The sequence below is a fragment of the Sorex fumeus genome, unplaced genomic scaffold (assembly GCF_029834395.1).
Source record: "Sorex fumeus unplaced genomic scaffold, SorFum_2.1 ptg000032l, whole genome shotgun sequence".
NCBI lineage: Eukaryota > Metazoa > Chordata > Mammalia > Eulipotyphla > Soricidae > Sorex > Sorex fumeus.
The window spans coordinates 10,745,329-10,765,213 of record NW_026606089.1 but is presented as its reverse complement, the minus strand read 5'-3'; the positions used below and the strand labels follow the sequence as shown (position 1 = coordinate 10,765,213).

General features: G+C 50.6%; 2 protein-coding genes across 3 annotated transcripts in view; one reads left to right on the top strand and one right to left on the bottom strand.

The window, feature by feature from the left end:
- The window catches only part of OSBP2 (oxysterol binding protein 2), a 77,072-nt gene that overhangs the window by 13,778 nt on the left and 43,409 nt on the right, over positions 1-19,885 (top strand). The window lies entirely within an intron of this gene.
- The window catches only part of GAL3ST1 (galactose-3-O-sulfotransferase 1), a 237,885-nt gene that overhangs the window by 204,280 nt on the left and 13,720 nt on the right, over positions 1-19,885 (bottom strand). The window lies entirely within an intron of this gene.

Below are 19,885 nucleotides of genomic sequence, written 5' to 3'. Positions count from 1 at the left end.
AGCAGAGTCGTTTTCAGGGACCCCCGGGTTTGAACAAGGGCCACCCCCTCCCCCCAGCCGTAGCCCTGCTAGAAAGACAGCCCAGGGCGGGTGTGCAGACGTGCAAGCTCTACCCCACGGTGTGTGTCAGCACTGCTGGGTGCCGGGTGGGGGAAGGACTTAAAACATTGGTTTGAAAAACTGGTTAAGCGCCTGCCAGAGCTCGCCCGAGCCTGCCTTTGGGAGATTCTGCACGAGGGAGATGTGCCATGTTGGCCTCAATCCGTGCTTCAGAGTTGGGAGCTCTGGGTAGAATATGGGGATTCCTTAGACCCAAAAGCCAGTTAATTTCACCTACCTGGAAGTTATTAGAAACAGTTCCTTTTCAAAACCAACACCCTCCTGATCTGTAAGAAACTTTGTAATGAATGTTGCCTGCTCACTGGCCCCGTGTGGGCTTCAGAAAACCCTGGCCCCGGAGGACAGACGGCTCGAAATGGCAACTTCCCACCCCCAAAGCACTTAATTTTGTTTAAACCATGAAAATTCTGTTGAGGGGCTGGAGAGAGAGCACAGCGGGTAGGGCGTTTGCCTTGCACGTGGCCGACCCGGGTTCGATTCCCAGCATCCCATATGGTCCCCTGAGCACCGCTGGGAGTAACTCCTGAGTGCAGAGCCAGGAGTAACCCCTGTGTATCGCCAGGTGTGATCCAAAAAGAAAGAAAAAAAATTCTCTTGAAAACACGTGATCCCAGTCTTTTTTTATTGAATTGCTGTGAGATATACAGGTACAAAGTTGTTCGTGACTTGAGTTCAGTCATAGAATAACACTTCAAGTCTTTAGGGCGTTTGTGGTTGGAAAAAGGAAAGGTGCTTATGACTTGTGTTGTGTAAAATGGTCTGCCTTTAAAAGCTCACTCATGCCGTTTCCATTCTTTATGTGAAGTTTAACGACGTGGCTGTTTTCCACTTGGATGCATTTGTTTGGAGGGTTGTTTTTGGAATTCCTTGTGAAGCACGAGAAAGTAGGTAGCGGTTGGTGGATCCTTTGTTTTCTCTCTGTCGCCTGCCTGACGCTTTTCCGGGTGCCCTTCTACCAAAGTTGTGCTGCTAACACACGGTGGTGTCCGGGAGCTGCTTGCGTCCTGCTTGGTTGCGCAAGGATGGTCCCTGCGAGCCTCTTTGCTAGCAAGACTCCTCCACGCCTCCCTTCTCGCCATCCTGGTGTTGCCCACGCTGCACTGTGGGTCTGGATGTGAGGAGCTGGGGTGGGCGCGTGTGTCAGTGGGTAGGGAACTTATGCAGGGTGCCCGCACCCAGCCCTCAGCGCTTTTGCTGCCCTGCATAGAGGGGAATGGAGGGAAGGGCCCTCCCCTGCCCCTAAGCTGGACTCCTTAGCTCTTGTTTTCCCTCTAGGGTCCCCCCACCCACCCACCTGCATCCTGGGGTATCTCACAGCTCAGGACTGGGGCCGGGAGGGTGGCCCATCTCTCTGGATGTCATGATCTTGACTGACTCTTCTGGAATGCCAGCAAGACTTCTGGAGGTGGTGACGCCCCGTTGGGCATCGGAGGCTTCGAAGGAGCCGGTGGAGAATCGGGTCCTGCAGGTGCTGTTTGCCGCTTAAGCGGGGCACCAGGCTCATCCTGGTAGCAGGGGAGATTGGCCCCCGCTGGGGAGGTGGGTCTGAGGGACCCAGGTGGGCAAGAAGCAATGACCTGGGTGTGACACTTGAAAACAGGGCGTTGGTTTCCGTCGCCCCGTGGTGGGGCTGGTGAGGATTCCTGGTGAATGAACAGTGGCGGCCGCTCACCATCTCTGCATCCCTCTTGGAGTCCCTCCTGCCTAGCACGTGGCTTCTTAGGTAAGCCCACTGCGGCTTACGGGGAGACCATGTCTGTCCTGCACAGAGGCCTCTGAGGACGGTTTCAGGGAGCCCCCGTGTGGTTGGTGGGGTCCCAATTTGTCAGTCAGGTGAGCCCCGGGGTGCTGTGGAAGCTGTCACTCCGTCTTCCCTGTATGGGGGGGTGGTCAGAGAAGAAGTGCGCTGCTTGGTGAGGGGGGGGTGCAGAGTTTACCCCTGAGTCTCTGCTCGGGCCATTTCTGGCAGGGCTCAGTTGGGGGCAGGGGGTATGTGGTGCCGAGGATTGAACCCAGATGGGTTGTGTACAAGGCCAGCACCCTCCCCTCTGTGCTGTGGCTTCCGGCCCCTTAAACTTGATTTGATTAATTAATTTAGACTTCTGGGCCACACCTGGCCGTGCTCAGGGTGTACTTCTGGCTTTGTGTTCAAGGATCACTCCTGGTGGGGCTCAGGGGCCATAGGTGGCGCCGGGGATCGAACGAGGCTGTGAGCAAGGCAAGCGCCTTCCCTGCCCGTACTGTCGCTCCACGAGCCTTTTCTAATCAGCGGAAAAATCGGAGCAGTGGCGCTCTGTACTAAGAACAAACCCAGCCACTGTGGGGGGGCACGCGGTGCTTGCAGCCCGGTGATGGGACCCCAGCCCAGAGGGACGGTGTTGGAGCTCTGCCGCCCACTCCCAGGCTGGCCGCCTCTGAGCCCCTCTATCTGGGGCAGACCACAATGGTGCTGATGGGTCCTTTGCAGACCCTGGAAGGTGGCAGTTCCACCCCCGGTGGGAAAATGTGGGAATATTCACAGAGCCCCGGGGCACTCAGGGGCCGTGTCCTCACTGTGTGTCTCGAGGCAGGTGGGCAGGTGGGGACAGGTGAAGGCAGGAGGGGTTGGGGGAGGCGGGCAGAGAAGGTCCCCTGGTGCCTCAGCTCCTTGGCACACAGACTGCTTTTCCCCTGCCGTTTCTGAGCCAGGTGCTGAGAGCCTGGGCAGGATGTGACCTCTAGTGACCTCACCTCAGCCGCAGGGAACAGGAGCCGGCGGGGTGTTCTCAGCTGTTCCCTCCAGCAGCTGCACGCCAGGGAAGAGGCTGGGAAGGGCCCCGGGGCTGTGCCTCGGGTGACCCCAAGGGACCTGGGTCGTGTGCTTGTTATTCACAGTTGGGCAGACCCCCCCTTCCTTCCTCCAGACTTTTGATTTCCATGACTCCCAAAATCAGGGTGTATACTGATTTTTGAGAGGGTGAGGACTCTTTCCTTCCCATTGGCTGGAGAGTGTGTGATGGTATAAACCTAGTTCCACTGTCCTGTGAGCGGGGCCCCTTGTGGAGGGCACACGGGCACAGCTGTCCGCTACTGGCCCATCAGGGGCGTGTTTTATCTGGAACCTGGTCTGGCTGCCCCTGAGGCTAGCACAGCGAACTTAGCTCCGTCTGCACAAAGACCACAGGGGCTGACCCAAGACAGGTGAACCCTGTGCAAGGCCTGGCACTGGCCAAAGTGGGAGCAGGACTTGATGGTGCCCTGGGCGGGAAGGAGAGTCGGCGTGGGGGTGGCCAGCAAGGTGGGGAGAAAGACCCCGGAACTGCTGGGGAAACGAGTCTGCTGATGGGTTAGACCAGAGTCCGTGAGCCCCTCGTGCCTGGTACAGAGAGGTTTGTTCTGCGTCCCCTTCTGCTGGCCTCATCAGCAAGGGCCTGTGTCACCCAAGCTTGCCCGTGTTCCCGTAAAGCTCAGGCCGTGACAGCATCTGATGAAAAAGATGAGCAGTATAAATGAAGATGAAGTCACAACTCCGGCTGCCAAAGGAAATTTTCCTTTTCTGTGCTGTTCCTCTGTGACGCGCGTGAGTGACGCCTGACGCACAGCCTCAGAAATAGTAGCTGCCGGCGGGGTGGGAAGGCGGAAGGAGGCCCCGGTCCGGAAATGGGGCCCCCACCCCAGTGTCCTTGGGGCCCGAAGTGGCAGCTAGTTAGAGGACAGTGCTTTTCTGGACAGACTAGAAGTGACAGCCAACTAAGCCCCCCAGGCATGTTCCTCGATCCCGAATATTTTTCATATCAGCTTGATGTGGACTATCAAGCTGCTGATATTTTTAAAGTATTGTTGTGTGTTGGGGGCCCTGAGCCCCGACTCTTAGCTCTTCTGAAACCCCTCTTCCAAATTACTCCTCCCCTTTCACCGCCCTGGGCATCCCTCATTTGGTTTGTATTGGGGACCACGTCCCTGGTAGTGCCTGGGGGTCTCTTCCTGGGTATTCTGGGGACCGTGCAGTGGGGATAGAACTCAGGCTCCCACACTCGAAGCTTGTACTCAACCCTCTGCTCTCTCTCCCCCAGGCTGGCGTGATGGGTTCGAGGGGAGGGGCTTGTGTCCATGGTCAGTTGGTGCTCAGGGACTACTCGAAGGTTGGTGCTCTGGGGTTGTTCCCAGCGGTCCTCGGGGGACCATGTGGTGCTGGTAATCAAATCCGGGACTCTCTTATACTCAGCCTTTTGTGTTCCATCCCCAGCTTGACAGTATTCTTGTGTGTGTGTGTGTGTGTGTGTGTGTGTGTGTGTGTTTGGCCTCACCCAGCAATGCTCAGGGGTTACTCCTGGCTCTGCACTAGGGAATTGCTCCGGTTGTACCTGGGGGACCATATGGGATGACGTGGATCGACCCGGGATTGACTGTGTGCAAGACACCCTACCTGTTGTACAATCACTCCAGCCCCATTAAAATCACGATCACGATCATCCTGTTGTTCGTCGATCGCCTCGAGCAGGCAGCAGTAATGTCTCCTTCTTCCTAGCCCTGAGATTTTAAAAGAGCCATATTCAGTGCTCTTTCAGGGTTAGGAGAATGAGACCCCCCATTAAAATAATTTTCGAAATTGCCATATAGCTTCCTTTCAGATTTCAGAGGTCGGTGAATGTTCTTGGTACCAATACCAGGCTGCTTCCATTGATTTATAATACAATAGGTGTATTCACCAGCAGATCAAGGCTCGCGCTCATTGATTTCCACTTTACATCTGAGGAGATGGAGCCTTGGAGGTGCTGGCCGAGCCCATCCTGCTAGTGAGCCTGGGCATCTGCGGCCCATAGACCTCTCTGCTCCCGAGCCATGGGGACACGCAAAGACATTCCACGCTGATTGCTACCTGCCGACCCTGTCTCTGGCCAGGGGAAGGGAAATAGCATTTTAACTGCAACCCCCAAACAAGGTGTGAAGGTCAGAGATGCCCCGGGTGGGCGAAAAGCAGGCAGGTGTGAGCAGGCAGGGCAGGGTGGGACAGGGGAGCTGCCTTGAGCCCCACAGGTGCTGATGGTTGGAGCTGCAGGTAGGAGACAGAGGATGAGGCCAGGGACTTCGTAAGCCCAACGACTGTTGTTACCTGTGGCCCTTGTGTTTCTTGTAGCCGCTGGTTCAGTCAGTGCCTGTTGAATGATTGAATGTGATGGTGGAACCAGTTTAACCGAGAGAAAATGCTAGGAACCAGGGATGTGGCTCACTGCACGCATGACGCATGAGGCCCAGGCACCGTACCCACCCACACATCAAACTCTCAGCAGAATTGTTCTCCGTGAATCCAAACCAGCCCCCGTGAGCAGTGCCGAGCTGTCCCCGCAGTGCCCTTGTGTTGAGTTCGTTATCCCCATGGACATATCTGCCCCATTGGTGGGTATGTACCCATTTGTACCAATGCCGTGATACCAGAGCAGTTTGGGGCCACATCCTGAGGATGGAAAGGCCACAAATTCTTCCCTTCCAAGTCCCGTTAGAAGGAGGTGGACTACGCCCGACCCCAGGGCTTCCAGGCTGGCTTGGGTACAGCCCTTCACTCCCAACATCCTGCAGTGTGTGACACAGAGAAAATTGCCTCCGAAGGCGGGGCAGTCCAGAACCGGAGCCTCTCTGGGCCTTCCCAGCAGCGCGGCTCTGGAACCTTCCCTGGTTTGCCAGCTGCTCACTCACTCACTGAGAGGCTGGCTGGGGTGCAGGACCTGCCAGGGCCAGGTTGGGTCATCAGAGGTGTCATCCAGGGTGATATAAATGCAATGAGTTCCGTTGGGTTCCGGGGCTAATCACTGGAGCTGGTGTCATCCTGGTTCCTTCCTCTGTAGCCCTCGCTCATGAATGGGTCAAGCGAATCCTCTTGAGGATAACCTGGGTGTCTGGAAAAACTTACTCATGTGCCCTTTTCTCCCGGGATTCCCCTTTATTGCAGTGCTGACACCAGTGTGTGAGTTTTCTGGACGTCCTGCAGCTCTGGGATTTCAGTGGGGCATCCTGTCATTCTGTGCAATTCCGTTTTTAATTTTTTTATATATTTTTTTGGTTCTTGTTTTGGGGCCACCTGTGACAGTGCTCGGGGGACCATATGGGATGCTAGGGATCCAACCCAGGTAAGCTGTGTGCAAGGCAAGCGCCTTACCTGCTGTACTATCGCTCCGGCCCCTGGAATTCCATTTTGACACGCTTGAGTCCGTGTCAGGTCTCAGAGGTTAGGGGCTTGGTCCCATGAAGCTGCCCCACTTCCACTGACCAGCTGCTGATTGGAATCCCTACAATACTCTTCTTGGGTCTGAGAATTTGCTAGAATGATTCCTGGACCTCAGGGATATGCTTGCTTATAGTTGCTGGGTTATCTATCATACAGTGGTGGCTATGACAAAAGTCACCTTACCTTATTCCACTGCCTAGAGCTACTTTAGTACAATAAACAGGTGGTGAGAACAAGAAACCCTGTCTTTGTTCCCAACCTTAGGGACAGAGACTCAGTCAGTGGCCTCCATGCCCAGCTCCAGGCAGACCACTGGATGTCCTTGTGTGTTAGGAATTTGTTCTAAAATTGCATTTAAGGGAGTATTGTGTTTGACTTCCTTGATCTTGATTTCTCCAGAATGCTGCATGTGTGTGTGTGTGTGTGTGTGTGTGTGTGTGTGTGTGTGTGTCTCTGTGTGTCTGTGTGTTTGGGCCACATCTGGTGATGCTCAGGAACTCCTTGCTACTCCTTGTGGGCTCAGGGGATCATACGTGGTGCTGGGGATTAAACTCGGGTCAGCCACGTGCAAAGCAAATGTCCCACCTGCTATATTATCGCTCCAGCCCATCATCAGAATGCTCTTGAGTTTTTTGTTTGGTTTTGTTTTTAACTTTTCCATACATATTTTTATCTTTTTTTTCTTTGAGTTTCATCCTTGTGGGAACATGTGAACATATAATTTGTTCCTTTTAATTGCTGATCAGTTCTCCATAGTATGCATATATCACAATTATTCACTCACCTGTTATTAAATTTTTTAATTACTTTCAGTACAGGGCCAGAGCGATAGCATAGCAGGTAGGGCATTTGCTTTGCATGTGGCCGACCTGGGTTCAATTCCTCCGCCCCTCTCGGAGAGCCCAGCAAGCTACTGAGAGTATTCCACCCACACGGCAAAGCCTGGCAAGCTACCCGTGATGTATTCTATATGCCAAAACAGTAACAACAAGTTTCACAATGGAGACGTTACTGGTGCCCGCTCGAGAAAATCAATGAACAACGGGAGGACAGTGCTACTCTATGGTTCAAACAGTCCAGTATGAGACTGTTTGAACCATAGAGTTTCTAGGAGTGTTTTAAAATGTATGTAGAGACAGAGAAATAGTACCAGGGGTAATGTGCTTGCCTTGCATGTGGCTAATCCCATTTGAATCCCTGAGCACTGCCAGGGATGACTCCTGAGCACAGAGCCCAGAATAGACCCTGAGCACTGCTAGGTATGCCCCCTCTCAAGTACACTCACACATATATTTATATACACACATATATATGAATATATATAGATGCATATGTATATATATACACACACACATATATATAGGTTAATTGCTTAGTTGGTTGTTTTGGGGGGCACACCCAGCAGTGCTCAGGGCTTATTCCTGGCCCAGCACTCAATGATCACTCCTGGCAGGGCTCAAGGGACCATATGGGATGCCTGAAATTGAGCCAGGGTTAGCTGTGTACAAGAAAAGTGCCCGACCCTCTGTACTCTCTCTCCAGCTCCTAAGTTATGTATTTTTGTTAGATCCCATTTTTTTCTGTTGGTGTACCCATAAGTAAATGTGTAGCTTGCAGCGTCACCTTATAGTTATCTTTATAAGAAACCACCAAACTATTTTCCATAGTGGCTCCACGATATCTCCTTTGTCAATGCCCCATAATCTGCCAACATTTGCTACTGTTTTTAGAAATTCACCTCTTCTGGCAGACGTGGAGCGGTATCTCATTATAGTTTCTTTTTCTCTAATAATGAACTTGAACCTCTTATCATGTCTTTGTTAGCTATTTGTCCATATCCTTTGGTGAAGTGCCTTTCTACCCTTGTCTGTGGGTGGGGGATGGGGGTTTCCTTATTCTTGAGTTTCAAGAGTTATTTATATATTCTGAAGGCAAATTCCTTTTCGGGGATGTGTATCATGAAAATGTTCTCCTAGTGTGTGGTTCATCTTTTTTATTTTTAATGATATCTTTATAAGAACATTAAGTTTTAGTTTTGACCTGACCTCGAATCAGTTCTTTTGTAATTAGTAGTTATTGAATTTATTGAGTTCTAAATTGAGTTCTAAGAAATGTTTGCCTACGTCAAGATGCTGTTTTCTTCTAGATGGTTTTTAGTTTTATCTTTCAGGTTTCATACCCCCACCCCCCACATTTTGGTCCACAGCCAATGATGCTCAGGATTACTCCTGGCAGTGCAAGGGGAACCCTTTGGGATGTCAGGGATCAAGCCCAGGTCAGCTGCATGCAAGGCAAGCGCCCTATCCTCTACTCTCCCTCTAGCCTCTTATCTTTTCCGTATAAGTTGATGATACATTTGGTTAATACCGTATATGGCAGAGGTAGATGTCAAGGCTGCTCCCACAGACCCTCACCCCCTTATAGGTGCTCAGTTGTTCCAGCACCGTTTTTAAAGAAATAAAGCTTTCCATCACCCCCACCCCCCACCCAGTGAATCACCATGATACCTTTGTTGAAAATATCACATATGCATGGGTCTGTTTCTGACCGCAATTCTATACTTATGCCTACACCATGCTGTCCTACTAGATGTATTGGTAAATCCTGACATCAAGTAGTGTTAAGTCTCCAGCTTTCTTCTTCTTTCCTAAGATTGTTTTGATCATTCTTGGTTCTTTCCTAGGTAAGTTTTGGAATTAGTTTATCAGTCTCTATACATTTGTATATAGTGGGCAAGATAGCGCAGGGGTTAAGGTGCTTGCCTCGTGTGCAGTCATCCCCCGTTTCATCCCTGGCACCATATATGGCCCCTTCAAGCACCACCAGGAGCAACCCTACAGGACAGAGGCAGGAATAAGCTGTGAGCACCGCTGAGTGTGGTATAACCCCTTACCCACAAAGTTTATTTACTAATTGGGACTGATTTGAATTTATAAATCCATCTGTGGAGAAATTATATCTTGTAATTTCTAGCGAGATGAACATGATAATCATTTAGTGTGTAAACTCAAGAAAGGGACACAGCACACAGCGGCGGTGGCTCTATCTCTCCCGCCGCCCGCGTTTGGTAGTCTCACCCTTCTTCCCCCACCCCGGGGAGGTTGATGGCGATGGGCAGGCAAGGGAAGGAACAAGAGCCAGGCTTAGTCGCAGTTTATTCCAGTCACACCAGTCTCCCTTCTCTCCTTCTCTGGAGTCTGGATTCTGATCCTTCTTCTCTTCCTTCTGATCCCCCAGCCCACTCTTACAGTACAGTTAAATCCCAAAGCATGAGGGGTTGGGGTAATAATTACACATAGGTGCGGTCACAATCAATAGGGGTAGAATTCTTTCCCTCAGGGAAAGCCGCTCCTAGGACAGATCCTCTCAGCAAGACGACCCACCCTAGAGCGGAATCCTATGGGTGTGTTTCTCTTCTCCTTGTCCGACAAGCATATAAGCATATATAATATAAATCATTTTGTATGGATACAGTAAGAAATATCTTAAACTTATAGAATTGTTCTCCTAGGGCCATCTAGATCTCAGACTACAGTGCTCACGCAGATAGTCTTTCCCATCCCTAGCAGGATCCTAGTCTCATCGTTACTTTTGGATCATGACAGCATTTGTCTATGATCAAACTCTTAAGTTATAGTTAAAAGTCGTGGCACTTTGGCCTGGCCCATTTCGATGCCAGGGTAGCTCACTGCTTGCCCTGGGTCCATTCAGTCCCTCGTCGGGACCCTGCTTTTGGGGTGTTAGGAACTAAGGGCAACTGAGGCTTAAGTCGAGGAAGCAGATGCCCGGGAGTGAATAATATTCAAAGCCAATTAAATCCTAACTTACAAAGCATTATGTTAATGGTCTTTCTGTATCTGTACAAAAAGGGCATTGCTTTAAAGTAAACCGTTCATAAGACATAAGGAGAGGAGAAAGGCAATATTTCACTCATACATATAAAATCATAGATTTCTGAGGAATCTGACCTTACAAATTAACAGAGTCTGATTAGGGGGAAAGATGATTAACTGGTTGGGGAGGAGAGCATAGGGAAGAATGTTTACAGATAAACACAATGGAATGGAAGTGCCTCAGGAGCACTGTGATGGGTGTAATCAGATAAACCTAAGCTCCTTGTGGAGGAAGGACAAAGCAATGTCATCCTACAGTTTAGGATTCTATCATCTTTATTGTGTGTTTCTAATATATATGTTGTTAAATTTAACTATAGTGAATTTGATGCTATTATGGTTGTCAATTTTTAATTTTAATTGCTAACATTACAGAAATAGACTTGATTATTGTAAATTGACCTTTCATACTATTTTTGATAAGTTCACATATTAAAGGTAAAGGTAAAGGCCCTCCCGTTGATCGTCGATTTGCTCGAGCGGGCCCAGTAACGTCTCCATTGGAGACTTTGTTGTTACTGAGTCTGGCATATCGAATACTCTCGGTAACTTGCCGGGATCTCCGAGAGGGGCGGAGGAATCGAACTCGGGTCGGCCATGTTGGCCGCTTGTAAGGCAAATGCCCTACCCGCTGTGCTATCGCCCCAGCCCCAGTTCACATATTAGTTTCAGTAAATTTATATTCTTTGTAGTTTTAGGATTTTCTGATATTTGTAACTAAAGACTTTTTGGGGGTCTGGAGAGATAGTACAGCAGGAAACACAACCAATCTGGGTTTGATTACTGGCATCCCATATGGTCCCCTGAGCACCACCAGGAGTGATTCCTGAGTGCAGAGAAAGGAGTAATGCCTGATCATCACCAGGTGTGGCCAAAAAATAAATAGAAAGTTATAGACTTTTTTGCTTCTTTTAAACACATTATATTGTTGGGACCTCCAGTATGTTTCAGGGGCTGGTCCACTACTCTGTACGGAATAGTGACACTAGGGCAGTACCCCCTGGCTTCATCTGATCTTTTCTTCTCTGTATTAGAGTTTCATTTTCTCGCTGGCAGCCTTGTTTCTTCTTTTCATCTGATGGGACAAATTTCAGGTCTTGCAGAAGGTCCTTTGCATTAAGCATGGTTATTAAAGAGGTGGTAGCTGCAGGAATTATGATAATGGGTGTTCGAGAGCCTTTCTTCTGATTTGGAGGAGGTCTTGCTTGAGAAACTGGTTTTGGTACTGGTTGTGCTGCAGGAGTCTGAGTCTTGCGAGCTGACGCACCCTCCATTACAGATTTCAGCGTCATACCATGGTAGGTGCCCATCGTATCAATTTCGAAGCCTTTCATTTCTTTTTTTCCTTTAAATCTTTCCTGATCATATCTGTTGTAGGCAGCTGGAATAGGCTGCTTAGTTCTCAATGTAGGATCCACAGGTGCTGCATTGGGCGCCGGTCGCTGCTCAGGTGCACGTCCTTCTTCTCTGGCTTTGACAGACTGAAGACTCGCAAAAAATGTTCTTCGAAAAATTCTTTCCTGTGCTCTGTAAGATAGTTGTTCGTGTCCTCCACACTCTCTCCCTGCTGACAATATCTCGGGTCACATCTACCTCAGCATCCACAAAACTTCTCTGTTTACGGGCAGTTATATCATCATCTAAGTCAGTCTTGATAGTAGATCTTTTCTTAGCCATAATTTTGGCTTTGATTGCAGCAATTTTTTCCACTGACATTGCTTCAGACAAAGACCTGATCTGCTCAGTCTGCACAATTCCTCCAGTATGTGGGCTGGAGCGATAGCACAGCGGTAGGGCGTTTGCCTTGCACGCAGCCAACATGGCCGACCCGAGTTCGATTCCTCCGCCCCTCTCGGAGAGCCCGGCAAGCTACCGAGAGTAGTCGATATGCCAGACACAGTAACAACAAAGTCTCCAATGGAGACGTTACTGGGCCCGCTCGAGCAAAATGGATGAACAACAGGAGGCCCTTTACTTTTACTTACTTTACTCCAGTATGTGTTGAATAGAGATGAGTGAGAAGACTACCTCCTCATGAATTTTAGGAGGCAAAGTATAAATTTGCATTATTAAATATGATACTAGCTATAGGACTTTGTATTGTTGGGGAGAGTATACCCAGCAACATCAGGCTTACTTAGTTAGCAGTCTTCAAATTATTTTGAATTTTCCCACCACCACCCAAGCCTGTCCCAAAGGCAGATCCTAAATAATTTAGTTTGTATTGCTTGTTATGAATAATCCACTAAAATTATCCAAAAATCTTTCCTTAGAGAAAAGTGTGTAAAGATTGTTGTATCTCACCCTGGAGACATTTAAGCTCTTGTATAAGAGATTACTAACATGTTGTTACAGGTTGAGTCTTTTTGTGCTAATATATGTTTTTGATCAACATCAGTTCCCTTCTATTTTATACCCTATCAAAAGTGCTGTGCTACTCTTAAAGTACATCAGTGGCTCAGAGAATGGGATGTTGCATGGCTGCAAATGTCGCCGTGCATTCCAGGAATTCTAAAATAGTAAATAAGGTGATAGAGCTGGAGTTAAATTTTTAACTGGATAGTGACTTTGGGGTCCGGAGGCGTCTCTGCAGCTTGTGGCTCTCTTCCAAGGTTTATTTGTGAGTCTCTGGGTCATGACTGTTAATGAGCTTTTATGGTGCCGGAGGCAGTTTGTGGGTGGCACTGCCAGGTTCCCCGAAGAACAGGGAGATGGGGCCAGGTAGTCCATTTCCTGACTCTGTGAGACCATGGAGATTTCGGCAACAAATCCCGCATCCAGGGTTTTTGAGTACATTCATTCTCATGTGTAAGGCTCATTCCAAGCTTGTGGAGATTGGCCCTGAGCATGGTGGTGATGGGTTCTAGAGGATTTTGTCTGTTGAGCTCTGTTGGAGCAAGTTCTGGGCTCATTCTCCCCCGTCCCCATGCTCTGGGGCACCCTGGATGAGACTCAGCCTTGCACAGGGTCCGGAGGTATCTCTGCAGCTTGTGGCTTTCTTCTGAGATTTATTTGTCTCTGGGTCATCTTACCTGATTTTATTTTGTGTGTGTAGTTCATTTTTGATAATTTGTTCTTTCATGGAACTTTCTATTTCATCAACAGCGTCAAAATGGTTGGTATAAGGGGCTGGGGTGTGGTTCAGTAGTAGAACACTTGTTTTTCATGTGTGTGGCTCTGGATTTGATCCCCAGAATTGCAAAAAATAATTATTAGTTGGCGTCAAAGAGAAAGTACAGCAGGTTGAGTGTATGTCTTGCATGCAGGTGATGGGAGTTTGATCCCCAATCATCTTATATGGTCCCTCAAGCAGCACCAGGAGTGGTCCCTGAGTACAGAGCCAGGAGTAAGCCCTGAGCACTGCCAGGTGTGGTCCCAAACAAAATAAAAATGATCAGCACAAAGTTTTATATACTAATCTCTTAATATTCCTTTAAATCAATAGGATCTCTAGTAAAAATGTTTATTTTTTATTCCTTTTTTTGGGGGGGTGCTTTAACTGCCCCGAGTAGTTCTTCTTAAATGAAATTTAAAAGTGAGAAACCCAGCATCCTGTATCGGCTCACCAATTTATCTTTCCTGGGACTCTTGTCTTGGTTCCTTTGTCTGGAGCTGAGTTCCTACTTGGTATGATTTCTTAGCTTGAGGAATTTGTAATATTTCTTGTAGAGCAGGTCAGCTAGCTACAAACTCTCTCGGGTTTTGTTTGTCTGAAAATAACTATTTCACCTTCATTTGCGAAGGACACTACCATGGGCTTGTGATTCCAGCTGGTTTTCTCTCCGTGCTAAACAGCAGCTCTTCTTTCTCTTCTGGCTTCCGTATCCCCAGCCAGGGAACTCCACACCCTTCTTGGGACCCCAGAAGCCCCATGCCAGGGCCAAAACTGCTCATCAGAGGACTGAGGGCGATCCCCTGTCACAGGGATCCTTAGCATCCTCCTGGCATTTCAGGCCTGAGGGAAGCACTGGGGTGACACCATGGGACAGGGGCTTCGTGAGTGCTGGGCTCCTCTTTACAGACACTCTCTGGCCCTGGCATCCTCAAATGGCCTGTGACTTTCCTCAGTACAACCCCACCGCCCACTCCCAAAGGCACCTCCACTCACACACACTTGTTCCATCTTTCCCTGGAGGTGTGACATCAGGATCTTCTTAGCCACTGGGAACCTAGTCTAAGGAACCACACATCCCCCCCCCCAACAAAGGTAAAAAACAAAAACAACCATGTAGACAATCTGAAATGGGTCTTGTGTGGAAACTTGGCTCAGGGAACTTGAAGTTGTGCAGGCTGGTGGGGATTCCAGCCTTCCTGGCCACAGGGCTTCGGTTGTTCGCTGGGGGACAGCATGTCAGAACCCCACACTCAGGTAGCGTAGCCTGAAGTGGGGGAAGTCTTTACTCTTGGGGGGGGGTCTTCCTTTCCCATCTTTTAAAATTTGTTTTGAGCCATACCCAGTAATGCTCAGGGGTTATTCCTGACTGCACTCCTGGTGGTGCTCGGGGAACTGTATGGGGTGCCAGGGATCCAACCCAGGTTGGCCACATGCAAGGCAAGCACCCTACCTGCTGTGCTGTCTCTCTGGCCCATTCCTTTCCTGGCTTAATTATCCTACCACCTCCTCTCTCTGACTCTGCAGCCTCATGGTGACAACTGCCAGGATCACCTGCGTGGGCCTCACCCTCCCTGGGGTCTCTCCAGGGTACCAGTCACCAGGCTTTGGCAGGTGAAAACATCGCCAGGGAAAAACCATCAATTTTATAATTCGTCACCTTTCATTTCTGACAGATCTTATTGTGTGTTGAAATGGTTTCATTTCTGTTTATTTTAAAGAAGAAATTGTCACCATTTGCAGTGAGGCAGTGACGGCGGGCTGGGAGATGGCTGAGGGGAAGGGCACAGGGCTGGTGTGTTCGAGGACCCGAATTCCATCCCTGACACCCTGCAGCCCCAGAGCACCTCCAGGTGTAGGCCTGGGCTCCAGGGCACCCAGGACCAAATCCGCACTGCCTCACCTGGTCTGTGAGATCACTGAGCTGTTCTCACCTCAGACCTGCCCTGCCAGGCTGAGCACCAAGTGGTGCCCTCCTGCCCCACACCAGGCAGCCCCCCAGGGTTGTGGCATCTATTTAAAAAGAAATTGAGGGGCCAGATGGATTGTATAGTGGGTGGGGTGTTTGCACGCGGCCAACCTGAGTTTGATCCCCAGCATCCCATATGGTCCCCTGAGCCCGCCAGGAGTGATCCCTGAGTGCAGAGCCAGGAGGAACCCCTGAACCACCAGGTGTGGCCCCAAAACAAATTAAAAAAATGGACTGCTGGGACCCCAAGAATGAGGCCCGTGAAGGAGGCAGGGCCAGCAGGAGTGCAGGGCTGGGCTGCTAGGGAGACCCGATCAAGGAATGGCCCCAGAAATCCTACCTGAGGGTGCTTTGGCTTGTTCTCCTGAGTGTGGAGTTGGGTGGAGCCTTGTGATTTGGACTCGATTTTCCTCTTAGAGCTGGAAAACTCTTCACCGTGCCTCAGGGGCCTGTGGTGGGGTCCATCTCACCTTGATTGTACGGGGGAAGAGGAGGAACCAGAGCAGGGGTGCTGACTGAGGGACTGGGGCCGAATGCCCACACGTTTTACTGGCTCTGGATCCATCCGATCCCTCTGTGCCTTCTCCTGGCTCAGTCCCAAATGTCAGCCAATGGGAAGGAGGATGCAGGGCCTGCATGTGGGCCAGGCCAAGGGAGAAGCCTGATTCACTCACTTTGGATTCCTTTTGGCTTTTGTTGTTGTTGTTGTCATTGTTGTTTTTTGCTTTATGGGTCACACCCCGCGATGCTCAGGGGTTACTGGCTCTGCACTCAGAAATTACTCCTGGCAGTGCTTGGGGGACCATATGGGATCCCGGGGATTGAATCTTGGTCAGCCATGTGCAAGGCAAGTGCCCTACCCGCTGTGCTATCCCAGGGGTGGGGCAACAGGAAAATCAAAAGCCAGACTTGTCTTTGTAAATTTTATTTTTGTTTTGTTTTGTGGCCACACCCAGCAGAGCTCAGGACTAGTTCCTGGCTCTCAGGGAACCACATGGGATTCTGAGGATCGAACCCCCAGTCGGCCTCATGCTAGGCAAGCACCTTACCTGCTGTATTATCGCTGTGGCCCAGACCGTTTTACAAATCCCAAGCACCATAATCCTCTGATCAATCACCAATACTGCCCCTCCCCAACATCTCCACCATTCAACAGGCTCCTGTTTTGCAGCCCTTAAGGGCCCGCCTCTGGGGGGTGAGGATCAACTGAGGCCCTGACAGTGCTCACTGTCATGGGCGCCTGTGGAAAATCCTGTGGTCTGATGATGAGGCATCAGATGGTTTCCAAGGATAAGAAGTGGAAACTCGGGTGTCCAGTGACCGCTGCCCTGCAGTGTGCTGGCGCCCACATGAATGGATTCTCCCATGGAGCTGGCTGGGCCAACTCGGGAGCTTAAAGCCACTGGCCGTGGGCCTTGAGAAGGGCATTCTCATGGGCAGGACCTCGCTGTCAGTCAAGGGCAGGCGAGGGGTCATGGACCCCACCAGTGCCCCTCCAAGTGCCTGTCATGACAGAAAGACCCTCCCCACCCCCACCCAGTGTTGTTCCTGCTGGAGCTTCCACAGCCAGCCTGGGACTGTGTGTGTGTGTGTGTGTGTGTGTGTGTGTGTGTGTGTGTGTAGTGGGAGGTGGGACTTCACAGCTCCTAGTCATGGGGTTTGTGCAACTGCTAACAAGTAACCTGGACCTGGGGAAAGGCTTGTTCCCAGTAGCTAGACAACTGCTCACAGCACTGGCTGTGTGCTCTGCGGAAAGGCTAGTTTCCAGCACAGGGACGCGGAAGTTGCCTTTCATGAAGTGTCAGATAATGGGTGACTTTTCCCCTTTTTACCCTGGTTCCCCAGGAAGCATGTGGGACCTTTGAGAAAGGGGCCCCGGGAACCCTGGGTTCCCTCCTGCAGAGCTGGGGGCAGGGGACAGAGATGGAGTCCCGGGGCAGTGGCTACCCCAAGCATTGTGGGATGAGAGGGCAGTGATGATAAAGTCTCCAGGAGAAGCTTGGAGAGGTGGTGCCCAGGAGGCCGGGCCTGCAGGGGAACATTCGGATGAAACCACGAACAGGCACTCGGGTTGTTTCCAGATTCTGGCTATTGTGAACAGTGCTGCAATGAACATAAGGTGCAGGTGTCATTTCTATTGTGCTTTTTTGCACCCTTGGGATTGGTATTGCAGGCTCATATGGAAGCTCAATTTCTAGTTTTTGAAGGAATGCCCATATTGTTTTTCCAAAAAGGCCAGACCAGTCAGCATTCCCACCGACAGTGAAAGAGCGTCCCTTTTCCCCCACATCCACGCCAGCACTGGTTGCTTTTGTTCTTTGGGATGTGTGCCAGCCTCTGTGGTGTGAGATGGTATCTCATTGTTGCTTTGATTTGCATCTCCCTGATGATGAGTGATGTGGAGCATGTTTTCACGTGTCTTTTGGCCATTTGTATTTGTGTGTGTGTGTGTGTGTCTGTGTGTAAGCTCCTGTTCACTTCTTCTCCCCATTTTTTGATGGGGTTGGAGGTTTATTTCTTGTACAATTCTACTAGTGACTTGTATATCCTGGATATTAATCCCTTATCAGATGGGTTTTGGGTAAATATTCTTTCCCATTCTGTGTGCGCTCTCTGTATTTTGAGGTGCAGAAGCTTCTTGGTTTAATGTAGTCCCATTTGTTTATGTTTGTTTCCACTTGCTTGGTCAGTGGTGTTTCATCCTTAAAGATGCTTTTAGCTTCAATGTCATGGAGGGTTCTGCCTGCGTTTTCTTCCATGTACTCTCTGGATTCAGGTAAGACCAAGTTTAAAGGGAGTTTTGTGTGTGCCCTTTTAAAGGCTTCTTGCATTCCTTATTGGTTGGCAGGTGTTTACGAAAGCTGCCAGGAAATCACAGGGATGTCTAGATTTCTAAATCTAGGATGCTCTGACTCTCTTCAAGCACGATTGCCTATTATCTTAGTTTCCCTGTCAGCCGAGGCTCCAGGGCAGAGTTTTGTGCTCCTGGGAAGCCCCCGGGGAAATGATGATACAGTTGGAATGTGTGTCAGGTTGATGGGAGAGATGGAACATCTGCAGAGAGAAAACTGGCTTCCACTCTCACTGGCAGGGGGAAACAGGTTTTCTCTTTCAGGATCACCCCAAGACACAGGCCGGTTCCTGGTCTCCCACACGTGCAAGTGTCAGGCTTGGGTCCTCCCCAGCCCTGCGAGGAGGATGGCACCGATGCAGTCCCATGGCCCCAGCAGACGGGCATACTGCCCCCTGTGCCTCTCTGTGAGGCGTCCCAGCTGTGCAGGATGGATCTGAGAGCCCAGATGTGGCTGTGGATTCTGAGGGTCTCAGCATGCGCTGTGTAGTGCCGCATGCGGAAACGCTCAGGGACCATGCGCACACACAATGGTGTCTCCAGCTCAGGTTGCTGCCTGCCTGAGTTCCACAATTTATTATTTAGGACCTGATCTTCCGTCAGATTAGAGCTCAGCATGCCTTTCAGTGTCCTCCTGGCCAAGCTGCTGGAGGCCTCGGGTGCCCTGTGTCCGTGGGGGTGAGGACACCAATTCGTACTGTTTTTCCACTCCCCAGAGCCCCAGAGCCCCAGAGGCGGCTGTAGGGTCACAGGGCCTTCCCTGGGGGAGGCCGACCTGCCTTCTGTCAAAGGTCTCTGATCGGGACCGACTGGCCGAGCCATGGTGCGGGGACAGGCCTGCGCTCTCTCTGCCAGTCTTCCTCCTGTTCTCCGTGGCAGGCCCAGAGTGTCCTTTGCTTTCCTCTCCCCATTGCCCAAGGGGGCACAGTGCTGGCAGGTGTTCCCCAGGCTGACTCCTGAGGACCAGTCTCATCCTGAGGCAGGGCTCACCTGCCTGCCCAACCATCTCCGGTCAGGGTGGACAGTTTGACCTCTGTCCCTGCCACCTGTGCCCACTGCTACCTCCAGAGTGGCCGATGCCACCAACTCTGTCACTTGGTGCCCTGGGGTCCCGGGCGGGTCTGGGCCCTCTGGGCTTCGTGCATGGTTGAGGCAGTGAGTGGGGTCAGGCGGGGGGAATGACCCGACAGGCAGAGCATCTGGCCTGGCCACGCTCATGCTGACTCGCTGTCACTGGACCTCCCCGGGTACTGGCTTCTGGAGCCATTAGTGTCCATTCTCAGTATCCGAAGATTGAGTTCTGGGAGGAGCTTAAGTAGTGTAGCCACCCTCCCCAGATCTAAATAAAAATCCCAAACCCATATCCTTGAATACTCGAGGCACTAACTTGGCACACTGGCATCGGCTGTTTGCTGCCAGGAGAGCAGTGACCTGTTGGAGTTTGTGTGAGATATGCCGGGGAAGTGGCCCATAGGGAGGGGGGCATATGTCTTGCATATGTTAGGCCCTGAGTTCGATCCCCTGAGCACCATCCCATTGCTGGGCCCAAGCCTTGAATCTTCTGGCCTGTTTGACGGAGTGGCCCATGGGCCCTCTGAGCCTGGAGAGAGATGGTACAGTGGGCAGGGTGCTTGCCTTGCACACAGCCAACCTGGGTTCGATCCTCAGCACCCTGTATGGTCCTCTGAGCACTGTCAGGAGTGATCCTTGAGCTCAGAGCCAGTAATAAGCCCTGAGC